The 16,165-nt window shown below is 44.5% G+C and overlaps 1 pseudogene; it reads right to left on the bottom strand.

Annotated features, from left to right (window-relative positions):
- The window catches only part of LOC111960997 (neural-cadherin-like), a 140,038-nt pseudogene that overhangs the window by 113,003 nt on the left and 10,870 nt on the right, over window positions 1-16,165 (bottom strand).

Genomic DNA, 16,165 nt, shown 5'->3' with positions numbered 1-16,165 from the left:
GGGGTTGTAGTTCAATACTGATGGAGGAGGAGGGGTTGTAGTTCATACTGATGGGTGAGAGGGGGTTTGTAGTTTCAATACTGATGGAGAGGAGGGGGTTGTAGTTCAATAATGATGGAGGAGGAGGGGGTTGTAAGTTCAATACTGATGGAGGAGGAGGGGGTTGTAGTTCAATACTGATGGAGGAGGAGGGGGTTGTAGTTCAATACTGAGCGAGGAGGAGGGGGTGTAGTTATATCCTGATGGAGGAGAGGGGGCTGTAGTTCAATATACTTGATGGAGGAGGAGGGGGTTGTAGTTCAATAACTGAGATGGAGGAGGAGGGGGTTGTAGTTAATAACTGATAGGAGGAGGAGGGGGTTTGTAGTTCAATTGTTATTGTTCTGTATTTTGTTATGCTTTAGGGAGGGTAGCTAATGCTTTTGCAACAGCTAATGGGGATCCTAATGAAATATTAAAGTTCAGTATGGTCTACTGATGTTGGGGGAAGAGGTTATGGGGTTTGTAGTGTACAGTAGACCTGCATATTCCCTCACACAGTCTGGGAGAACTCTGGGGTCTGGTCGTTGATGTTGGCCATGCGGATGCGGATGGTGGCGGTGCCCGAGTGAGGCTCCTCCCCGTTATCCACAGCCATCACCACAAACTCATACAGGTGGTTGGGCCTCTCGTAGTCCAGACGGCCCGCAGGGAAGATGGTTCCGTGGGGAGAAATGCTGAAGTCTGGGCTTAGAGTGTAGTAGGTGAGCTCCGCATTCAACCCAGAGTCACAGTCACTGGCTAACACTGCGGGAGAGGTACAGAAGGGTTGTATTTATTAGGCACCAAATCGAAGAAAAGGTACTGAAAACAAGAGGGGACTAGCTGAACATTTCCAATAAGAAACACAAATTTTGGTTTCCGTTGCAATATGTTTTTCTATGGTGTGCCCAAATGAACACAACCCTGGTCTCTAAGGTCACAGTCTGGAACAGAAATCTGATTAATCTGTTGGCATGTGTCGGCAGAGCTGCACGCTAGCATCTATTTATTACTGTAACAACAGAATAAGGAATAACAGCAGAAAATGTATTTAAAATGTGATAAATAGAAACCGATAAATACATACGTTAGATGTACAGGGTGATACATTGTGACTCATTGTGAGCCTGTATAACCAATATAAATCAAAGTAAAGAGTTCACAGAATGTTCTATATTGTTCCAATCAAATCAAATTTSATCAAATCAAAACACATTTTTATTTTTCACATACTCAGAATACAACAGGTGTAGGTAGACCTTACAATGAAGTTGTCACATGTGCTCCCTCTCCGGCGTCTAGGTCACCAGGRTGCTCGTTATGGCGTACACCTGTCACCATCCTTACGCGCATCTGCGCATAATGACACTCACCTGGACTCCATCACCTCCCTGATTACCTTCSCTATATATGTCACTCCCTTTGTTTCCTTCCCCAGGCATTATTGTTTCTGTTCCAGTGTCATGTCTGTGCATTGTTCGTGTTTCTTGTTTTGTTTTATGTTGCATTTATTTATTAAAACACTCACTCCCTGAACTTGCTTCCCGAGTCCCACGTTATAGAAATGCTTACTTACAAGCCCTTAACCAACAATGCAGGTTTAAGAAAAAATAAGTGATAAGAAAGTATTTACTAATTAAACTGAAGTAAACAATAAATAAATACAAATTTAAAAAAGAAGAAAAAAAGAAGGAAAAATAAAAAATCTGAAAAATTACTAATAATTAAAGAGCAACAATAAAATAACAGTAGCAAGGCCATATACAGGGGGTACTGGTACAGAMTCAATATGCGGAGGCACCGGTTAGTCGAGGTAATATGTACATGTAGGTAAAGGTAAAGTGACTATGCATAGATAATAACCAGAGAGTAGCAGCAGCGTAAAAATAGTCTGGGTAGCCATTTGGTTAGCTGTTCAGGAGTCTTATGGCTTGGGGGTTGAAGCTGTTAAGAAGCCTCTTGGACCTAGACTTGGCGCTCCAGTACCGCTTGTCGTGCAGTAGCAGAGTGAACAGTCTATGACTACGGTGGCTGGAGTCTTTGGCAATTTTTAGGGCCTTCCTCTGACACCGCCTGGTATAGAGGTCCTGGATGGCAGGAAGCTTGGCCCCAGTGATGTACTGGGCCGTACGCACTACCCTCTGTAGTGCCTTGCGGTCGGAGGCCGAGCAGTTGCCATACCATGCGGTGATGCAACCAGTCAGGATGCTCTCGATTGTGCAGCTGTAGAACTTTTTGAGGATCTGAGGACCCATGACAAATCTTTTCAGTCTCCTGAGGGGGAATAGGCATAGTGGTGCCCTCATCACAACTGTCTTGGTGTGTTTGGACCATGACAGTTTGTCGGTGATGTGGACACCAAGGAACTTGAAGCTCTCAACCTGCTCCACTACAGCCCCGTCGATGAGAGTGGGGGCGTGCTTGGCCCTCCTTTTCCTGTAGTCCACGATCAGCTCCTTTGTCTTGATCACGTTGAGGGAGAGGTTGTTATCCTGGCACCACACTGCCAGGTCTCCYACCTCCTCTCTATAGGCTGTCTCATCGTTGTCGGTGATCAGGCCTACCACTGTTGTGTCATCGGCAAACTTGATGGTGGTGTTGGAGTCGTGCTTGGCCATGCAGTCATGGGTGAACAGGGAGTACAGGAGGTGACTGAGCACGCACCCCTGAGGGGCCCCTCTTGTTGAGGATCAATATTGCAGATGTGATSTTACCTACCCTTACCACCTGGGAGAAGTCCGTCAGGAGGTCCAGGATCCAGTTGCAGAGGGAGGTGTTTCTCCCAGGGTCCTWAGCTTAGTGATTAGCTTTGTGGGCACTATGGTGTTGAGCTGTAGTCAATGGATAGCATTCTCACATACAYTAGGTGTTCCTTTTGTCCAGGTGGGAAAGGGCAACAGAGATTGCGTCAGCTGTGGATCTGTTGGGGCGGTATGCAAATTGGAGATAATGGTGTTGATGTGAGACATAACCAGACTTTCAAAGCACTTCCTGACTACAGACGTGAGTGCTACGGGTCGGTAYTAATTTAGGCAGGATACCTTGGTGTTRTTGGGCACAGGGGCTATGGTGTTCTGCTTGAAACATGTTGGTATTACAGACTCGGTCAGGYACAAGTTGAAAATGTCAGTGAAAACACTTGCCAGTTGGTCAGCGCATGTTCGGAGTACACATCCTGGTAATCCATCTGGCCCCACGGCCTTGTGAATGTTSACCTGTTTAAAGGTCTTACTCACATCGGCTACGAAAAGCGTGATCACACAGTTGTCCAGACCAGCTGGTGCTCTCATGCACGCTTCAGTGTTGCTTGCCTCGAAGCGAGCATAGAAGTCATTTAGCTCGTCTGGTAGGCTTGTGTCACTGGGCAGCTCACGGCTGTGCTTCCCTTTGTAGTCCGTAATAGTTTGCAAATCCTGCCACATCCGACGAGTAGTACAATTCAATCTTAGTCCTGTATTGATGKTTTGCCTGTTTGATGGTTCGTCGGAAGGCATAGCGGGATTTCTTATAAGTGTCCGGGTTAGAGTCCCGCTCCTTGAAAGAAGCAGCTCTAGCCTTTTGATCAGTGTGGATGTTGCCTGTAATCCATGGCTTCTGGTTTGGGCATGTATGTACAGTCACTGTGGGGACAATGTCATCGATGCACTTACTGATGAAGCCAGTGAATGATGTGGTGTACTCCTCAATGCCATCGGAAGAATCCCGGAACATATTCCAGTCTGTGCTAGCAAAACAGTCCTGTAGTGTAGCATCCGCGTCATCTGACCACTTCCGTATTGAGTGAGTCACTGGTACTTCCTGCTTTCGTTTTTGCTTGTAAGCAGGAATCAGGAGGATAGAATTATGGTCAGATTTGCAAAATGGAGGGTGAGCTTTGTACGCGTCTCTGTGTGTGAAGTAAAGGTGGTCTAGAGTTTTTTTTCCTCTGTTGCACATGTAACATGCTGGTAGAAATTAGGTAAACAGATTTAAGTTTCCTTGCATTAAAGTCCCCGGCCACTAGGAGCGCCGCCTCTGGATGAGCATTTTCTTGTTTGCTTAAGGTCTTATACAGCTCGTTGAGTACGGTCTTAGTGCCAGCATCAGTTTGTGGTGGTAAATAGACAGCTACGAAAAATATAGATGAAAACTCTCTCGGTAAATAGTGTGGTCTACAGCTTATCATGAGATACTCTACGTCAGGCGAGCAAAAATTGGAGACTTCATAAATAGTAGATTTCGTGCACCAGCTATTACTGACAAATAGACACAGACCTCCACTGTAAATTAAACTCGTTAAAGAAAAAATCTTTGTCCAGTAAGAAGGGGGGGTAATCYCTGTTCTGATATCCAGAAGCTCTTTTCGGTCATAAGAGGCGGTGGCAGAAACATTATGTACAAAATAAGTTACAAATAACTTGAAAAAACACACACAATAGCATGATTGGTTAGGAGCCCGTAAAACGGCAGCCATCCCTTCTGGCGCCATTGTATACTTTTGAGGACCTTTTGGGGAGCAACAATTGATTCCTATTCAAAATCCTATTTTCCCTAACCTTAAACCTTAAACCTAACTCTAACCCTTACCCTAACTCCAAACTACTAACCCTAACCCTAATTGTAACCCTAACCCTAAACGAACCACTAAGCCCAAAATGTCCTTTTTCCTTTTTTATGACCGGCCAAATGTCCTCACTTGTCTGAATTCTCCTTTACTATTCTTTAACTATTCTTGTGCAAACTACTAACCCTAACCCTAATTGTAACCCTAACCCTAAACGAACCACTAAGCCCAAAATGTCCTTTTTCCTTTTTTATGACCGGCCAAATGTCCTCACTTGTCTGAATTCTCCTTTACTATTCTTTAACTATTCTTGTGAGGACTTCTGGTATAGTAAAACACACACACACACAGCACACAACACACACTAGGATGACAGAGCTGCATTCTCATCTTACCTTGCAGGAGAGAGGTTGCTGTGGTGACTGTCTCAGAGACTCCATCAACACTGTAAATGGACTGGAGAAATTCTGGGACACAGTCGTTTTCATCCGTTATCACCACCTGGACCTGCTCAGGGGAAAGGAGAGAGAGAAGAGGGGGATGAGGAGGAAAAGAATATGGGGAAAGTTGGAAGGGAGGGAGACAAGAGGGAGAGGAGATGGGGAAATGAGAGAGAGACAAGAGGGGGACAGGTGACAGAGAAGAGAAGAGAGGGAAATAAATGGAAAATTAGCAAGTCTTTCGCAACCCATAGTTCTACATCTAGGACACAGAAGTGGGACATTTTGTTAAGACTCTATATAATATCCTGCGGGTATAATGCTTTACAACTTGTTATAAGCGCGTATAAGCCTTTATAATGTCTTATAACAAAGCTTAAAATAGGTTATGTTTTTATGTATCAACATCTCAACTGACTCAAAATAACTGGTATTTCGTCAAGATCATTATGAGATGATAATAAGTCATTATAACGGAGTTATTGATGTTCATGACGTCTTATAATGCATTATGACTGCATCAGTAAATTTTTCTCCTCCCAGTATGACATTTCAGTAAACAATAAGTCAATTGTTACTGAAATATCATACTGGGAGGAGAAAAAGTAAATTGCACTTTAGTTTCTGAAAGTTGCCACCTCAACATTTCCTTTATCTTCCAGCTCATGAACTCTGCTTCTAAAATGGAAACCTAACTGTTCCCGACCTGTCTTTTTGGCAGAACTAGGCCATTAGCGCTGCACCCGCACTCTCTCTCTCTCTCTCTCTCTCTGTCACCGTCAGAGTGTAAAGCGTGAAGTGACAGCTGAGTAATAGCACTGAAAATAGCTGGAAAGGTTTCCTACAAGCCAACACTACGTCCAACAGACCAAGTCAGATATAAAGTTCTGTTTTCAATCTGAAATGGGTAGTGTGAAATAAATGTCTGACATGATAATTGGATGACAAAATCATTTACTAAATAATTGAGAAGGTTTAAATAAATTCTGGTAAGCAAACTGACTTCCAGCCTGAATTCTATAGGGAGATGGCTGTCTGGTTGAGTCAACTTCATGGTTGCTATAGCTTTGCTCGACACCTCGTGACAGTCTTTACTGTACATACAACACTTACACTGAGACATAGATAAGAAAGTAGTGTGACAAATTTAAGATTTAGGTGTCCAGACCATCCCTAGTTTCACAATGCCTTCCTTTCAAGTCCCGTTCTTCACTGGATCGAATGTGAGGAAGTCTGGAAATCGAGGCTAAACGCACACACACACATACACATACATCCCTTCTTTAACCCCACACACACCCCTTGCACACACACTCCATCACTAACTTCTATGGCGCTGSTGAGGCCCCCTGGACCCTCGCTGGCCCTGACCATGAGGAGGTATCGTCTCTGGTCATTCTCATAGTCTAGCGTGCGGGTCAGGCTGATCTCCCCCGTCTCCTGCTGCATGCTGAACAYGCTGCTGGGGTTGATCAGCAGGCTGTAGCTGATTGGCTGCTTCTGGAAGGAGATGGCCAACACCACCAGGAAGCTTAGAGGAGACAGAAATATGTCATTAACAGTATACTAATAGTATAGTGCTACAGTTCTGGACCAAAATAAGTGAAGTTGTGCCAGTTGTGGGACCAAGGATGTTCCCAATGTTGCTGTTTTCTCTGATGTCGCAATGTGTGATATTCTAATTAAATCCCTATTCCCCATACAGAGTTGAATTGCAATGTGTGTGCGTGGTGCTGTGTGGTGGTGTGTGCATGTGTGTGGTGTGTGTGTGTGTGTGTGTGTGTGTGTGTGTGTCTGTGTTGGTTGGTCTGCTGTGTGTGTGTGCGTGTGCGTGTGTGTGTGCGTGTGCGTGTGCGTGTGCCGTGTGCGGTGCACGGCTCTTGATGCATGGCATGCGACCTGTGTGTGTGCTGTCCGTGCATGCGCGTGTGTGCACCTGCGTTAACATGTTGAGTGTGTATGCATCTAGCCTGGCCTCAGATCTGTTTGTGCTCTTGCCAACTCCATTGCTGTCATTGTCAAGCCATGTTTGTGTGAAAGCACAAACAGACTGGCACTCAGGCTAGTGTATATCTATGTCATATGTGTATAAACCTATACACTCCCAGTACTCACGGCTGTCCCTCTGGGGTGTTCTCTGGTATGGAGATACCGTAGGACGTGTTGGTGAACTGTGGTGCTCTGGGTCCTGCTATGACCGACACCATGGCCGGAGCACTGCGGCTTCCCAGCCTGTCAAAGGCCACCACACTCAGCAGATACTCCCTGTCTCTCTGCAGGGGGAGACCCGTGGTCAGGACGTGACCACTCTTCTTGTCCACTGCAAAGCAGCCATCACCACCTGTTAGGTACATCAATCAGGCAATARATATATTAATTAATCAATCAATCAGATTTATTTGTAAAGTCCTTGTGTGTTGTGGCATTGATGTGAAAGGCATATTTGACCTGACTTGACCTGATTTGACTTGACTAGATGAATAGACTGAGGGTAATATTTCTATATTAATGTATTCATATACAGTAGCAACATCCTAAWCCTAGTCTTGCTGTAAATCCATGCACGTATAGTACATTGGAGTAACATACAGTAAGGCTAGCAACAATCACACTGTATAGAACGAGGTCAAATGTAAGCCAGTAGACCTTGCTGCTGCGCAAGAGCAGGGCTGTCATCCTCTTTAGATGAAGAATTAAACCTACGGAATGTTTGGAGGATTAAGTCATATAAATCATTGTTAAATCTGATTTAAAAATTCTAAGCGGGTGGTTGCTGGTTTCCATTTAGATTGTACCACTTGGGGCTCATCTGATGTCAGCGCTTAGTTACAATTCATCTACAACATCTGTTTGAGTAGAATGAGGAAAGAGAAGGGGGTCAATCCACTCAAAAAGTGGTACTGGTGGGTTTGACTGGTCATTTGGCGAGGGTTTTATCTGCATCAGTAGTAGTGCACTGAGTTKATGCAGGTCAGAGAAGAGTGGCAGACGGAAAAACCCACCCCCCACTCCAGAACCCCCTCCGCAGCCCGCAGMGGCTCCACAGATGCAGATCTCTTGACTGGCCCCAGTGGTGTAGTGCTATTTTATTAGGCACCAGAGCACATGTTATTTTTTTATTAGTCTACTGTATGATATAATTTTAGAATATACATATACTACAATGCATAATGCAAATGTAATGACTGCCTATACACATAGTGGCTCAAATAACATGTTATATAAGGCCTTATTATAAATTAGGCTTTCATCACTGTCAATCATGAAAGAAAAATGTTCACGTTTTACGGGTGAAACATCCATGAGCCATCTGCATGCCAACCATTTGATCCCAATCACTTTCATGGGATTATGCATTTTGATTTTATTCTTCTTGAATGATGTAAGTTGCATATTTTGTTTCAATCAAAGCATATTTAGCCTAGTTGCGTGGCTGTTGAGTTCTGGCCTCATGAGGAAAAGAATGTAACAAATAGCCTAATTACGTGGTGTTTTGTTCTAACAGTAGAGCCTATCGTTATACTATGCTATTATATTCGGTTTGTTATGTACAATACTAATGCATCATTAAGTGATCTTGTGAGACATATTGATTCAACTTTAATCTAAATTTAACCGGCTGCACTATACCCCTGGGCTTGGCCCACCGTGTGTGTGTCTATGTGTGCTTTCCGTACCATCGGCCAGAAAGTACTCCACCTCGCCATTGCTGCCCTCATCCCCGTCGCGGGCATGGAGCAGGTAAACCAGCACCCCAMGGGGGGCCTCGGAGGACACCACGGCCAGGTAGGGGTATGGCTCCATAGCCCACTCGGGGACATTGTCGTTGACATCTGTCACCATCAGCTTCACCTTGGTCAGGTACCAGTCAGGCCCTTGAGGACAGGAAAGGKGAGAGATATTGAGTCAACTGAAGAGACTAGACCATAGAAATAGAATCCTGTACTTCCTGCTTTACTGCTTTTTTATGGGTACACTCAATACCCAAGCTCAATACCCAAGCCATCAAAGAAAATTGATGGGGATTTCCATTCTAATCATTCTGGTTCTATGAGCTACACACAGTAAACTGCTCATCAAAATGAGTGCAGTCTAGGGCTACATAACAACAGTATCCCGATATAGTTCTCTGATTGATTCTTGCTCTACGTGACTAAAGGCCTTTCTGGGAGTACAGGATGGATGTCACAATGTCACAAGGGTGAGGAGATGGTTCTCCACTTCAGGACAGCTGCCAGCCCAGCAGACTTCTTGAAACCCTGCCTCCCCTGGGAGATTGGCCCAGCCACGAGCTGATCTGCCCTGACCCAGCAAAGCCTATGTGATCCCCCAGGAGCTTGGCGATAATGCCTTACGACCACAGACTCTTTGTCACCTGTACACTGCTACTGCCATGCTCCTTCCACGCTGGAATGAATAAGAAGATTCCTGCAATCCAATTATCAATCTGCAGGGAGGAACCGGGAGTGTGAAAAGAGACGTTTTACAGATATTGAGAGATTAAGACTAGGACATAAACATATTGACTCATCAATTGGCATCAATTAAATCCACCTCTATGGGACGATTCTACACTCTCCTCAGTTGTTCTTTGTTTCACCTTAGCAAGGTAGGTAGCTAGATTCCCACGCACGTTATCCCCGGGGTCAAAGGTAACAGAGGATTTGTCTTAAACTCCTCTGTCTGACTACAGGCTATAAACGTGTCTCCTGATCTTCAACCAATCTAAACAACTGTTGCAGGAAGTAGCTACTGACTTTCACCTTTACTTGTTTCCATGACAGCTGTTTTTACCAAGGAGAAAGAGCTGTATGTCTGCTCTGACCCGACTCTGACCCTCCGTCACTCATAGTCTATTACCTGGTCTATGATGTGCTCGCACTGTAGTATAGCTGTACTTATGAGTTTGTATGATCTGTCATTTAATTTATGTTCTCATTAGAATATGTCAAAATAGTGACATTTAACCATTGTAGTTATACTTCTCCTAAACTAGTTATGTCACTTAATGACATATCAACTTGTCTTTTTTAATGTTTATCAATTTATGCGAGCTTACATGAATGGTTTGCATCTTTCGTAGCAAACCATTCATGTAAGCTTGCGAGATCAAGCTGGCTCACGAGGCTACAATTTATATTCTATGATGTCAAATCCCAGTGCACCAAAAATAACCAAATTTCTCATAGTGTAATAGACGTTGCCATATGAGGGTCATAACATTTTCTCTGATGGGTTGCACACACCAAATACATGCTGAAAATGTTTTCCCATTTCTTTACAGGGCTATACCTATAAGTTTAGCTGGCTCGTTGTTTGTGAAATGCAGAATACTCTGCACCCGAGTAGCTAGCTGAGGCGTGTTCTCCACTGAAACACAATAGCTCCATTTTGTTGCTTCCAGCCTACAAACAGAAACTAAAACAAGAAGTTCCCGCGCTCAGGTCTGTTCAACGCTGGTCCGACCAATCTGATTCACGCTTCAAGACTGCTTTGATCACGTGGATGGGATATGTTCCGCATTGCGTCCAACAACAACATTGACGAATACGCTGATTCGGTGAGCGAGTTCATTAGAAAGTGCATCGGCGACATAATACCCACAGCAACGATTAAAACATTCCCAAACCAGAAACCGTGGATTGATGGCAGCATTCGCGCGAACTGAAAGCCGAACCACTGCTTTTAACCAGGGCAAGGTGACCGGAAACATGACCGAATACAAACAGTGTAGCTATTCCCTCCGCAAGGCAATCAAACAAGCTAAGTGCCAGTATAGAGACAAAGTAGAGTCGCAATTCAACAGCTCAGACACGAGGTATGTGGCAGGGTCTACAGTCAATCACGGATTACAAAAAGAAAACCACCCCGTCGCGGACCAGGATGTCTTGCTCCCAGACAGACTAAATAACTTTTTTGCTCGCTTTGAGGACAATACAGTGCCACTGACACGGCCCTCTACCAAAACCTGCGGGCTCTCCTTCACTGCAGCCGAGGTGAGTAAAACATTTAAACGTGTTAACCCTCGAAGGCTGCAGGCCAGACGGCATTCCCAGCCGCGTCCTCAGACATGCGCAGACCAGCTGGCTGGTGTGTTTACGGACATATTCAATCAATCCTTATCCCAGTCTGCTGTTCCCACATGCTTCAAGAGGGCCACCATTGTTCTGTTCCCAAGAAGCTAAGGTAACTGAGCTAAACGACTAGCGCCCGTAGCACTCACTCCCGTCATATGAAGTGCTTTGAGAGACTAGTCAAGGACCAATATCACCTCCACCCTACCTGACACCCTAGACCCACTCACTTTGCTTACCGACCCAATAGGTCCCAGACGACGCAACCACACTGCACACTGCCTAACCCTTCTGGACAAGAGGAATACCTATGTGAGAATGCTGTTCATCGACTACAGCTCAGCATTTAACACATAGTACCCTACAAACTCATCATCAAGCTCGAGACCCTGGGTCTCGACCCCGCCCTGTGCAACTGGGTCCTGGACTTCCTGACGGGCGCCCCCAGGTGGTGAGGGTAGGTAACAACATCTCCACCCCGCTGTCCTCAACACTGGGGCCCCACAAGGGTGCGCTTCTGACTCTCCTGTACTCCCTGTTCACCCACGACTGCGTGGCCATGCACGCCTCCAACTCAATCATCAAGTTTGGCGACGACACTACAGTGGTAGACTTGATTACCAACAACGACGAGACGGCCTACAGGGAGGAGGTGAGGGCCTCGGAGTGTGGTGTCAGGAAAATAACCTCACACTCAACGTCAAAAAACAAAGGAATGATGTGGACTTCAGGAAACAGCAGAGGGAGCCACCCCCTATCCACATCGACGGACAGTAGTGGAGAGGGTAGTAGTTTTAAGTTCCTCGGCGTACACATCACGCACAAACTGAATTGGTCCACCCACACAGACAGCGGTGAAGAAGGCGCAGCAGCGCTCTTCAACCTCAGGAGGCTGAAGAAATTCGGCTTGTCACCAAAAGCACTCACAAACTTCTACAGATGCACAATCGAGAGCCCCTGTCGGCCTGTATCACCCCTGGTACGGCAACTGCTCCGCCCACAACCGAAGGCTCTCCAGAGGGTAGTGAGGTCTGCACAACGCATCACGGGGGCAAACTACCTGCCCTCCAGGACACCTACACCACCCGATGTCACAGGAAGGCCATAAAGATCATCAAGGACAACAAACACCCGAGCCACTGCCTGTTCACCCGCTATCATCCAGGAAGGCGAGGTCAGTACAGGTGCATCAAAGCAGGGACCGAGAGACTGAAAAACAGCTTCTATCTCAAGGCCATCAGACTGTTAAACAGCCACCACTAACATTTAGTGGCTGCTGCCAACATACTGACTCAACTCCAGCCACTTTAATAATGGGAATTGATGGAAATTTATGTAAAATGTATTACTAGCCACTTTAAACAATGCCACTTAATATAATGTTTACATACCCTACATTACTCATCTCATATGTATATGTATATACTGTACTCTATATCATCTACTGCATCTTGCCATCTTTATGTAATACATGTATCACTAGCCACTTTAAACTATGCCACTTTATGTTTATATACCCTACATTACTCATCTCATATGTATATACGTATTCTATACCATCTACTGCATCTTGCCTATGCTGTTCTGTACCATCACTCATTCATATATCTTTATGTACATATTCTTTATCCCTTTACACTTGTGTGTATAAGGTAGTAGTTGTGGAATTGTTAGGTTAGATTACTCGTTGGTTATTACTGCGATTGTCGGAACTAGAAGCACAAGCATTTCGCTCACTTGCATTAACATCTGCTAACCATGGTATGTGACAAATACAATATGATTTGATTTGATTTGAATTTGATTTGAAGTGTGTTACAGCTCTTAAAATGATTGTTAGAGCACTACAAAAATCTGGATAAAAAAGGGGCTTAGTTGGTGGGCGTGGCGGGGGGTGGAAGGGGGCGTGGCAAGTCAAATCWAATTTTATTTGTCACATGTGCCAATACGACTGGTGTAGACTTTACTGTGAAATGCTTGCTCACGCGCCCTTCCCAACGATGCAGAGTTTAAACAATGCTGGCTCCCGAGTGGCGCAGAGGCGTCACTACAGTTCCTGGTTCGAATCCAGGCTGTATCACATCCGGCCGTGAGTCCCATAGGGCGGCGCACAATTGGCCCAGCATCGTCCAGGTTTGGCCGGGGTAGGCCGTTAGTGTAAATAAGAATTTGTTCTTAACTGACTTGCCTAGTTAAATGAAGGTAAAATAAAAATATGGCGCGGACGGCTCATGTCTTGCCAGTGTAAAGAAATGTTAGCATTTTTAATCAAATTTCCTGCAATTGTAAAAATTTCTCCATGAAGCTGAGAGACATTTTAGGAGTTTTAAAGCTAATTTACTACAATTCTACAAATTTTGCCATGCAGCTGAGAGAAAATGTTGCCGTTTTAAAGAACATTTCCTGCGATTCTACAGTACATCCTCTGCCATGGAGCTGAGAGGACATTTTGCAATTTTATAGCTAATTTCTTGCAATTCTATGCATTTTGCTATAGCTAATGCTATGTTCTATCTACACTGCCAAATTCATTGTTTTGGGAAWTTTCAATTCTTCCTGACTCTCTAGCTTTTATTTTGGTGATGGCTAGTATTATATTATTTTTATAATATTATAAAAAAATATATAGAGGTCCATTATCTTTTCTACGTTCTTTTATTTTCACTGTTTGGACTTAGGCGACCCAGAAAAACACTCAGACGGCCCACCCAAGGATTTCAATGGTAGAAAAATCCCTGTTAGAGGGATAATAACTAAAAGGCAGAGGCTAGAGGAGATAATTAATCTAGTTTTGCTACCGGRGCTTTGAAGTCTGTTTGTGGAGAAAAGTTATTGCGGATCAGGCGATAGCTCATTTGGATAAATAGAACAGTGTCATGGGGGCAGAGAAACTCATCAATGTTCAGATAGTATCTGTGGAAATGTCGACAGAGGCAGTTTACGCCAGCTAAAGAGCTGTAAAAAAAGAAATCCAGAATCCATTTATGCTGAGCAATGATCACAGATATGTATTTTTTTTCAGATCTGGAAGGTCTAAGAGGCACTCTATCAAGGACAAATCACTTTACATTTGGTTAAATATTGTTATGTTGTGACAAGCGGGGGGAGAAAGTGCAGTGCTTTTGCAAGTTTCTGCCTTCCCCAGCCATGTCTCTTATAGCTAATGGTGGTGATGAATTTACAAGGCTGGCTTAATAAGCTTGTTATGGAGCGTCTAATCAGAGCCAAGCCACATAATTACAGACCATCCAGACTAGAATGATAATGAAGAGTGTGTCAAAGCCGACGTGTGTGTGTGTGTGTGTGTGTGTGCGTGTGTGCGTGTGTGTGTGCGTGAGGCTCCTATGATCTATGGAGCCACAAAAAGAGCAGTGATAAAAACACTCAGGCTGAAACTCGCCTCACAGCATCTCACCTGACTGAGACCAAGTGCTATAATCAAATGAATGTAAGACGAATCAGATTTAAGTCTCCTCTGAATTTACAAAGCCCATACAAAGTATTAACTGTAGGTCAATTGGATGAATAAGGTCTATTGTTCAGTATCTAACGAAAAATAGCATCTGCTAAATGGCTGTAATGAAATGTAKTGTGATAAATTGGATAGCAGGTATAGCACATTGGGAGTGTCACAGTGTGCTGTTCCCTCCACTGTCTCCCTGCAGGGATGTTGTGTTGTTGCTGCCTGCTGGTAATCCTCTCCTTGGGCAGTAGCTATATAAAGCTGCTAAGTGGCTTGCTGGTATAAAAAAGTTTTCTCAAGTGCTCTTCTCATAGACTGCCCACGGTACAAGGAGGGATATGTGCGTGTGCGTGTGCGTGTGCGTGTGCGTGTGCGTGTGCGTGTGTGTGTGTGTGTGCGTGTGCGTGTGTGTGTGTGTGTGTGTGTGTGTGTGTTCATATGTGGAGTGCAAAGCACGGCAGAGAAGCCTAAGAGAACAGAGTAGTATAAGAGGACAGTACAAAGGAAACTGAACAGCCTGAGTAGTCTATGACACTACCCGAACAGCTAAACAAAACACTACATGACAAAGCCTTCACACACAAGTGAACATGATCTGTGTATAGTACACAATACAGGACAGCACACGAAAACAGCACAGGAGAGAATTGTATTGAGATATACCATCTAATTACTGTAATTTCAAAGGCTTCACATAATATGGACCCCACGCTGATTTGCCTACTGCTTCTTCTTCGAACCCGTTGCAGGAAAATGAAACATGCAACAAATATATCAATTGGGMACCAAATTAATAGAAATTGCATCTGCAAACATAAATACCCGATGGTGCATCAGAGACCTTTTAGGCGTGCTTTTTAGCAGTCCGTGGGTATAAAGTGAATTTCAGCACAGCAGGGAAGAATTAAGACATATTAACCAAACATTTGCCGTGTTAAAGGTGCCCTATTGTAAATCCCCCCACTGTGAGCCTAAAGCACTGTGAGTCTGGACCAGTCAGCATAGGATCAACACACTGAAAGCTCAGAGGACTGAAATCTATTAAGATCCGTCCTCTGCACTCTGTACTGTAGTGGCTCAAGGCTTCCGAGGTTCGGACACACACAGAGCTCCACAGAGCTCCACAGACACAGGCACACTCACTAACTGTAATCGTGTGCACACATGCACACACACAAACTAACACACCATTTAAATGCAATGCATTGCTGACTAGGTGGCACAGAAGTTAATCTAAATGGCTTCACACATATGGAATATATATCTACAATATCCTCTATAACAGAATCTAATGTAAAGTCAAATATTCTTAAGCCTTATCCTGCTTTCCTTGTGGTGCTCTCCTTATTGTCTTCTGTTGTGTGTTGCGAGGAGAAAGGACACTAGCAGTAAGGAGACAGTTGTACACTTCAGGCTCTCTCGTCCCTCCAGCTGTTATCACCACACTGGGCCTGAAGTGGATTGGGAACAGTGGGGAGTTCATAGAAACACTATACAACTCTAAGAAAAGACTATGTAAAAGCCACTTCACAACAGAGAGCCAGAAGAGGGTTGTGGCTATAAGGAGAGTCATCTCTCTCTCTCTCTCTCTCTCTCTCTCTCTCTCTCTCTCTCTCTCTCTCTC

This window comes from Salvelinus sp. IW2-2015, linkage group LG4q.1:29 (assembly GCF_002910315.2).
Source record: "Salvelinus sp. IW2-2015 linkage group LG4q.1:29, ASM291031v2, whole genome shotgun sequence".
Taxonomy (NCBI): domain Eukaryota; kingdom Metazoa; phylum Chordata; class Actinopteri; order Salmoniformes; family Salmonidae; genus Salvelinus; species Salvelinus sp. IW2-2015.
This window is presented reverse-complemented; position numbering and strand designations above follow the sequence as displayed.